Source organism: Gossypium raimondii, chromosome 4 (genome assembly GCF_025698545.1).
Source record: "Gossypium raimondii isolate GPD5lz chromosome 4, ASM2569854v1, whole genome shotgun sequence".
Classification (NCBI taxonomy): domain Eukaryota; kingdom Viridiplantae; phylum Streptophyta; class Magnoliopsida; order Malvales; family Malvaceae; genus Gossypium; species Gossypium raimondii.
Window position 1 is genome coordinate 48314721 of NC_068568.1, and position 10591 is coordinate 48325311.

General features: G+C 28.9%; 1 long non-coding RNA gene across 1 annotated transcript; it reads left to right on the forward strand.

Annotated features, from left to right (window-relative positions):
* Positions 1–4464: 4464 nt before the first annotated feature.
* LOC128040371 (uncharacterized) lies at positions 4465–6259 on the forward strand. Its single transcript, XR_008194997.1, has 3 exons — positions 4465–4517; positions 4990–5073; positions 6197–6259. It is a non-coding gene; the product is annotated as an uncharacterized LOC128040371 (long non-coding RNA).
* Positions 6260–10591: the final 4332 nt, after the last annotated feature.

The following is a 10591-nucleotide window of genomic DNA, read 5'->3' on the forward strand; positions in this document are numbered from 1 at the left end:
GATATAATTATGCAAGATGTCATAGTTATTCACACTACCCTTCAAGTTGGTGAATGGATATTTTCCATCCCAAGCTTGCTAATAATATCTTCAAACCCAGTGCTTGTCAGTCCTTTTGTGAGTACGTATGCCAATTGATCCTTGGTTGAAACGAATGGGGTGCATATCAGGCCACAGTGCAGACTCTCCTTGATAAAATGTCTGTTATATTTCAAAATTCGGTTTAACAGATTCAAGTTAGTGAATCGGGTATTTGATCAGGATTTCGGAATTAATTTCAAAATTGTAGCCTAAAATTAGGTTCGGAAAAATGAAATTAGGAGGCCGGGAATCATTTTTCTTAAAATGGGTTTTAGAAGTAAATTCAGTTTTAAAATGAGTTTATTCGAGTCTTTCAAAATCTTACTTGAATGAAGCGCAATTGCTTTAACTTTTTCCTTCCCATCCCTACGATGGTTGTTTTCTATGTTGCTTGGAATGTTTGTACCAATTTACCTGTGGATATCACTCTTCATGCTCATCATCTAGGTCATTTGGTCATTTAACTCAATCAATGGTTCACTTAGATTGTGTAACATCCTCAAAACCCCCTTGGTTGTAAATAATGAAATAAAACCTTAGCGAAATAAGGTATAAGATTAAAGAAAATGAAAGTTGCAATATATCAAAAGATAGTTAACTCAAGAAGCATGACATGATGTATTAAGGAAGGGACTAAATCGTAAATATGTGAAAAGTTTTCGGCTCAAGTGTAAATATTCAAAATTTAGGGGATCAAAATGTAAAAATGACAAAGTTGAAGGACCAAAAGTGAAAATAATATAATTTACTAAGATGTGGAATTGACATGCAGGGACTAAATTAAATAGGTGAAGAATTGTGAGGACTAAATCATAATTTTACCAAATTAAATAATGATTCAAGGATGAAATTTTGAAAGATCATAAAGGGTAAAATGGTCAATTAGAAAGAGGAAGAATTCCAGAATGTAATGATGATGTTAATGATATTTTGGTGATTTTTAATTAATTAGTTAAAATTATTTTATTAATATTTTACTTAAATATTTATTATTATTTTATTTAGAAAATGGTAGTATAAAAAAAAGGAAGGATGAAGGAAATTTATCATCCTTCCAACGTGAGTGAAAGGATGAGAAAAGAAGGTTTTTTTTTACAATTTAGTCCTTTGCCATGAAAACTTACCTTTTTACCCAAAAATTTTGAAAATTTCCTTAGATATTAAAGAGAGAAGATGAAGTAGAGATTCTAGAGAATATGTTCATCAATTTAGAAGCAAGAAAATAGTAGATGAAAGTGGAGAAAATGAGAAGAAAATGGAAGGAAAGTGGTGAAGATGAGAAATGCATGGAAATGAAGAAGAAATGAATAAATTCTTGACAAAGGAGGTAAGTTTCATACTAAACCTACCTGTATTTCAATAGATTGAGTTAAAGATATTTTGAGTGAGATGTATGAAACATGTATTTAATCTAAACACTAGAAATAGAAAGTACTTGATGAATAATAGAGACTTAAAACACTAAATTGGTAAGAGAGAATGTGATTTGTATGGTGAAGCGTACTAAGATTAAGAAATGAATATGTAATCTACACATAAACGTAAATGTCTAAATTGTATAGTAATCAAATGTATAACAATTATGTGTGAATGAATGAAAGATAGTGCAAAGAACCATGGAAAAGAAAATATTTTTTCATTAAAACAGTTTGGACAGCAGCAGTAACTTAACTTTAAAATTCACCAAAATTATAGAAATTTAGTTAGAGATTGAATTAAATATGTAATTAAATATTACTTAGTCTAGTTTTATATGGAAAAACGATGAAAGAAACAAAATTTTATAGTTTGAGATATATTAATTTTCGTGAAACAAGGTTGGAGTGGATTCGGGTCCCTTGTTCCGACTTTGAAAAATCATAAAAAATTGTAAAATAATTATTAGGGTTTTAAATTTGCATGTTTAAATTCTTAATGAGTCTATTTTCAAGAGAAATAAACAGAGACATCATCCAAACCCCGTAATAAGAGATAACTAATTTTTAGTAAAGAAAGGTCGAAGCTATCAAACAGCAGAACAGAGACAAATTTGAAGAATTTACTGTACTTATTGGATAAATAATAAATTTTGAAATTTTTATGGTAAAAAGATACTTGAGTCTAGTTTCAAACAAATCAAGCGGATCTTAATTTCGAATTCTTTAGCTCTTTAGATCAAGATATAAATTATTTAGTGACTATGACTTAAGTGGACAGCTTTGATATGAACACATTAGTAAATAGTGGAATTATAGATAATGTTACATATAAGCATGTTATATACTAAAAGTAAAAGATTCTAACAAATATATACATAAAGGATGTGGAATGGAAAGGAGGAGGAGGAAAAAATATGATATATATATATATATATATATATATATATATATATATATATATATAGTAGATGAATTTGAAATGTTTGAAATGATTGTAAGTGATGGAATGATTAATACATGTGAGTATGTTTAAGCGAATTGATAAAATAATAAGTGAATAATTGTTACTTGATGTGATATTGAATTCTTTGTTAAAATTTTATTAAGAATTAAATTGATTGGCACAATTTAGAAATAAATATGAAATATATGTAAAGTGGGTAAACTACTTTTGAAAGTGCAAGTCCTCCAATGGTCTTATCGTAAAACTTTAATATTTGTGTTAATTTTATATACTTTGTTATCTTTGATTGAATATCTTGTTTCTATGAGAACTTGATATTAGAAATAGATGTAAGTGGGTGATATGTAAAATGAAGTGGCGGTTATGAGATCTGAATATATATTCAGGTAATGATATAAAAAATAAATAAATAAAAATAAAGCGTGGAACTTGTAGGAAAATGGAGATGACGTCACGATGACAAGTTCGCCATGTCACGACATGGAAACCCCAATGTCGCGACGACAGTTCAAATTTTTTTATGAACTATACAATTTGGCCTTTGATCAATTGTGGATGTTTTAATGAGCTCTTTTAACTCATAATTAGTTCTATTGTAAATTCAATTATTACTGAAATGAGTTAATGATTTATATTAATTAAATAATATGATACATTGATCTGAAATTTTTAGTAGTTGCTTCGGCAACGAATGTGACATCCTGATGTCTTGACTCGGCGACTGGGTTGAGTATGGGGTGTTACAGATTGCACTTGTCTAATGTCTGATTTCGTTAACTGCATCTCCCCTTCAATTCGATCTAACCTTTGATCACATACAGCATGGTCAGCCCCTATGGCCTTTTCCTGAGTTATTTGCATATAAGAAGGTTGGTAGGTAGGACTCTACCGATTCTGATTCGAGTTGCCCCCTCCTTGATTTCCACCCCATATTAGATTTGGGTGATCCTTCCATCTGAGATTATAAGTCATGAAGTATAGGTTTCCACCCCTATTTCCCACATAATTCACTTCCTCAAGTTGGTTCTCAATATATTGACCATAAATGCGAGCTAATTCGTTTATCACCAGTCTAGTAGATTTAGTCATCAACCGGTTAAACTTGTCCAAAATCTGTTGATACTTTTCCTCCTCGTGGATAGCTTTGGTAGTGGGTGGTTTTGGGCTGTAATTAAACCTTTCATTTGGCCATATATACGAGTTCATAGCCATGTCCTCAATCAATTGACAAGCTCAATCCTAATTATTGTTTATAAAGGCCGCTCTCCATGCTCCATCCAAACCGGACCTTAAATTACCATCTAGACCTTTGTAGAACATTTGCATTTGCAACCATTCCTGCATACCATGATGTGGAAACTTCCTCAATAGTAATTTGAAGGATTCCCATGCTTCATATAAAATTTTCCCCTTCTATCTGGCTGAAGTTTACGATATCATGCCACAATTGGATAGTCTTATTGATGGGATAGAATTTGTGTAAGAACTTTTCCTCGAGCTCGTCCCATATTGTAATTGAACTTGGAGCCTACGAATCTAACCAAGAGAAAGTGTTATCAACCAATAAAAAATATAACAGCCCGATTTTGATCCTAATCGGAACGGTGGTTTCGGGACCACGAATCCGAGTCAAAAAAATAAAAATAATATTTTAAAATTATTTTTGGTGTTTATAATGTGTGAATTAGTATGTGCTAAAATTTTGTTTAAAAATTTTATCGTTTAGATGTCCGATTTAATAAAAGGGCTTAATCGCGTAAAATGAAAATTTGGTGGTTTAATGTGCAAGGGCCGAATTGCATTTGTCTTTTTAACATGGAGTGTTTAAGTTGAAAATTGGCCATGATTTAAGTTAGTGGACGGTTTTGACTTATTTATATAAAGGTTTTATATTTATTATTAAAGGTTAATTAAGTAAATGATTTAATATATTATATGTTATAATATAATAAAATGAAAGTGGTCATTCATTTTGTCCACTAACTAGCCGAAAATGCTAAGAAAAAATAAGAAGAAGGGTTCATACATTCGGCCATTGTTGGAGCTAATTCAAGGTTAGTTTTGTTTCAGTTTTTGATAATTTTTACGTTTTTGAGATCGTTGCTTCGAATACTACTCGACCCATGCTTCAATTTCTGATTTTGATGAATATTTTGAGTTATGCCATTGATGAATAATTGTGTTTTGTGATGTTTGATGATGAATTATTGAAGATATGTTTTGGGTTAGTATGTTTTGTATTGGAAATTTTGATGAATTTGAGTAATTAGGGCAAAATTACAAAAATAATAAATTGAGAGACTAAAATATGAAATAAATGAATTTTGTGGGCTTGTATGGGCATAATGAATATTTGGCCAAAGCTTGTTATGTGTAAATTTTGTATGTTTTGTGTTTTATGCAAATTGGACTAAATTGTAAAAAGTATAAAATGTCAGGGGTAAAATAGTAATTTTCTCATTTATGTGTTTTTGGATTAAATTGAATGAAATTGTGTTTAAATGAGCTTAATTTGAAATTTTATAGATCAAGAACAAAAGAAATCAGACTTGGATCGGGGGAAAAAAATAGTTGTTGAATAGTCGTTCTATATACCCGTCGATATTCGAGGTAAGTCTATAAGCAAATATATATTGTTTATTTTAATTAAATATGAATTTTATATGCTGAAAGGAAATATGTGAAATTATACATGTGTTAACCAAATGAAAATAAGCTTGGAAGCTATGTTTATGAATTCGTTTCGACTGAATTACAACGTCCGAAAGCCCCGTACGAACCTTAGGAATTGCTAGGATACATATGTCATGACATTCGATTTTCGATATGTGTTCTCGTGTAAGACCACGTCTGGGACGATGGCATCGATATATGTGATTACGTGTAAGACCATGTCTAGGACATTGGCATCGTATTTGATTCGTGTAAGACCGTATAAGACAATGGCATCGATATGAGATAGCATGTAAGACCACGTCTGGGACGTTGGCATTGTTCGATATATGTGATTATCCGAGTATCCTATTAAATTCCGAATGGTTCAACGGGCAATGATAAGTTGTGATCGAATGTGTAAAACGAGCTAAAATGATCAGGTATGAGTTACTTGACTACCTATTTAAAAATAAGGTAAGTTGGCCAGTTGGTTTGTGATACAAATTATATAAGTTACTAATGTGAACATATGTACATTGGTTAAGCATATTCGGCCATGTATTTTGATTCAAAATTATATGTATATGTGTGTAAATATATATATTCGGATATATAATGATATTATATCTTTGAATTGAATGACACTTTGAATATATATATATATATACACATTCGGTTAAGATAAGATTTACTTAAGAAAACACATGTTTTATATGAAACGTTAAGCTTGAGGTTAAATGTGATTATGCTAGTATAATTTAATTTGGTTAAAAATGAGTTGATAATGTAGTTTACATTCGGTCAAAATTGATATGTAATAATGAGGTTAAAATGAGAGCTGCACATGTGAATGACATTATATATATTCGCCAAATGTTAAACTTATGTGTATTCGGTTAAATATGGATTTGATGTATAGTATGTGTTTGATAAATGTATTTTTCGATTATGGAAATGGATATGAACATTGAAAACATTATTTGATTTTGTTGTAACTAATTAAATGTTGTTAAGTTATTTAATTGCTCATGACTTACTAAGTCGTAATAGCTTACCTGTGTGTTTTCCTATATTTTAGAGTTCCAAATACTTGCTCGGGTTGGAAGTCGTTGAGTAAATCATCACACTATCTGGTTATCGCTTGTAAATTATAACTTTGAGTTTTTGGTTATGTGGCATGTATAGGCTAGTTTTAATTTAGTTATTGTATATATATCCAGCCATGCGAAAATGGCTTGATCTAATGCTAATGATCCAAGGTTTAAGTAATTTTGGTCATAGTAAAGGCGTGGGGTATGCTTGTTATATGAATTTGGTAAGACGTAATGATATATATATATATATATATATATATATATATATATGGTTTATAATTATTTTATTTTGGTAAGCTTGATATGGATGAGGGATGTGTTATGGTTGTGGTTTGTTAATGATGCTAATGATAGTGATTTTCATCATGTATTAGCTTAATTTGTAAGTATGATTTATGGTCTAATTTGTGTGATGGAATGGTATTGAGATTTGACTTGATTAAATAGGTAAAATATGATATATATTGAAGATGAAATAATGGTTATTTCTATTTATGTGATGTAAATATAGGTGATGGTCATAATCTAGTTTGTGATTCGGCATTGGTGATCAAATCATGTAGTTAAGTACTTAGTTATATGTTAATTTTGAATTTGGTTGTATTCATTATGTGTGGACTATGTTATGCTATGAATATTTGGTAAATTGAAATGGTTAATTTGAGTAAATTTGTATTGGCATGAGTACATTGGTGAAATGGATTGAAAATGGAAATTCATATATTATTATATATATTTGGTTGATGAAATGTAAACAAATGTATATATGTCTTTGATAAGTTATTTGATAATTCGGTATGTAAAGGGCTAATGGTTTTAATGTTTGAATTAAAAAGAAAATGTGCTATATGTATACATAGTGGTATGATCGATTATGGTAATTGACTTATTATTGTAAGTATAAAATATTTGCATTGTATGTGTTCTTTTAAGTTTATGAAATGTTTATGTCATTATTATGATTTGACTATTTAGGCTTAATATAGGATGGCAAAGGTTGTATGTGATTTAAATGTTATATAGAAGTTAATTTGCATGACCGGATATATATATATATAATAAATTGATTTGGGTGTGTATATGAAATTTTGACATGATTTATACTGTATGGAATTGGCACATTTTGAATCGGCCAAAGCACTTGGAAAATGGCTAATGTTAGTCAAGTGAGTAAAGTATGAATTGGTTTTATATGTATTTTAGGCTTAATAATTAACATGCGAATTGGGTGTAAATTGTATGGTTAGTTTGCTAGTTAAATAGAAGATAAGATGAATGGCAAAGCATACACATGTTTTGGACTTAATGGGAAGTTAGGCATTTATGTCTTATTAGTTGAGTTAAAAAAAAGTGCTTATTTGATAAGGTTAAATGCATTTGTGGCTAAGATGTTTATATGTTAAACTTGACTATTTGGTTAAATTAATTATGCTGCATTTTCTAATGGACAATAAGTCGAGCGATATAGATTGTTTGGTTTTATGCACATGAATAGAAGTATGAACTAATATGTTTGATGTATGCGCATGGAATTTGTAATGTGATGAGTCATCTTATAATTTGATTTTTGAATTATAGGAGTAAGAAGTATATATGTTTCGAATGGTGGGTTTTTAAAGCATGTGTAATATGACTATTTTGAGCCGTGTTTTATATGGTAATGCGTTGTAACCCTATTCCGGCAACGGATACGGGTTATGGGTACAAAAAAGGGAACAACTTAAGACGAATAACGTCATCAGTGACCACATTAAATCTAAATGTATCGCAAAGTTGGAGAAATCATTCTAGATGTTGGTTTGGATCATCCATCATTGTGCCACGAAACTAAAAATTATTTTGGATCATCTAAATCATGCCCAATTTAATTTCAAAATTGTTCTCATTGATTATCGGCCTTTCCATACTACCTTGCACAATATCTAGATTCAATAGCGTATAATCAAGCAACGTACATTCTTCTTGAGCCATGGGTGGCTCTATCAGCAAAGTTGGTGGTGGTGGTTGTTACACTGGTGGCTTTTCGTAAAGCGAATTATCACATGGTGGGTCAGCTGCAACAATGGGTTATTTTGGGTTCATGTAAAAAGAGACCTTGAGCGATAAAAGTCAATTTGATGGTCCAACTTTGATGAGTGAAAATTCCTACGAGAAAAAAATAGAGAGCTCAATTCAAATTGAAAAAGGGAAGAAAGAAAGAACCTATACAAATGAGAGGAATGATTTAATTTTCACTATCCCTAACTTGAATTTGGTTGGTGGATTTGTTTCTTTCTTTAAGGAATTTGTTGATCCTTTGAGAAGAGCGCAATTAAACCATTCCACCTATAATAAAAATTCCTTCTTGTTTGACCAAATACAAGATTCGAGGATGAATCTTTTCGAGAAAAGGGGGACCGGTATTGCACACTGACGAAGTAAAATTTATTAAATTTCATTCACTAACGCTATCAATTTTAAAATATGAAAAATTAATCGACTTGATATGACTTTTTAGATAGTATCCAAGCATTTCACTAATAACTAATTTCTAATGAGACAAAATATAATACTAATACAATTAAGATACGATGGCAGTGGGCAAAAAATTCACTATCATCCTATTACCCATTTTTTCCTCGTGCAATATAAATAAAGTAAATCGATTTTAATAAATACCTGTAGGTGGAAAGTCATTGAATGCAAGGGGCCTCACCCTCCCAATTTTCAAAAATATCTTCATTATATAAACAAAATTTATATTTGTTTAATTTTAAATATTTTAAATTTTATCCATCTACCATTATTTATAATCACTTTAAACAATTTGTCTTATCTATCATTAATTAATATGAACATAAAAATATTATCCTTCCACTATGTAAAAAAAGGAAAATATTTTAAGTTTATTAAGGCTTTTAAATTAATTTTTTATTTTCTAAAATAAAACTCCACTTAGGTTCTCTATATAAATATTCACCATGGTAAAGCAAAAAAAAATTAAATTAAATTATTAAATCATATTTTTATTTATAATATCTTTATTAATTGTGAAAATTAAATTTACAAGAATTGTTTAAGGTTGAGCTTATTGGTCAATCATTTTAAAAGCATTATTTAAAGTTAAATTATGGTATAAATAAGATGAGGTTGAAAAATAAAATTATTTACAAATAATTTATATAAATAATAAATGAAGTTTTGATTAAATGGTAAAAAATGTAAAAAAAAAACTAAAAGGTATGGGTTTAAATTTTATAGTGTATTTATTTTTTAATTTTTTATATAAATTAATAAAATATACCCTCAATATAATATAATTTACTTTGTAAAGTAAATATATTTTCATCTTTTCTCGATTAAGTTAATGTTGTTTTATAATAAGTGTTGATATAATAAAATATAAAAAAATATATTTGTAGGTTACCTACAGCCAACTATTTAAAAGATCTCATTTAAAATTAAATAAATAAGCCGATTGAGTCTTAGCTCAATTGACATGGGCATTGTTGTCAATGTAGGAGGACGAATTAAATAAGTAAGCCGATTGAGTCTTCTTAGCTCAATCGGCATGGGCATTGTTGCCAATGCAGGAGGACATGAGTTCGTGTGTGTTGAAGCGCATTATCCTCCTATTTATGGGTTAGGGAGGAACTATGTGTAATTCTAGATATTGTGTGAAAGTTATTAACTCAAAAAATTAATGGGATAAATCTCAAAATTATATATGAACTTTGATTTAACGTGTAACTGTATACATGAACTTTAATTTGGTGAATTATACACGTGAAACTCTAATTGTAGTTCAAATGTATACTTAAAACTTTAATTTTAATTTAATCATACACATTTAAAGAAATAAATACATCAATTTATTTTTACGTTGGATAAATATAGTTATTTATGTACGTAATATATAAACATAAAATTCTATTATACCAATAGTGTGTCAATAATTTATAAAATTGCATCAAATCAAATTTTAATATATAAAATTACACAAAATTAAAATTCATGTTTACAATTACACATTAAACTATAATTCATATACAATTTTGGTATTTATCCCAAAATTAATAGAATAAGCCGACATGATTTTATTTTCTTCTCTTTCCTACATTCCTTTCTTCCTTTATTTCATTTTCTTCTCCTCTCATTTCCTTCTCTCTCTTTATTAGGGAGAGTAGGTCTATTTTAGCTGCCTTTTTTGAACTTCTCAATCCTCTTACTAATTTTGAAATTTGAGTTTTTAGATTTATTATGACAAATTAAGCTTTATTATATGACTTTTGACAGTATTTGGTAAATCATAAATATTATTTTTAAAAATAATTTTTCAAGAAAAAATGAATAACTTTTATATAATATTTTTAAAAATTTTCATTATTTTAAATACAAAA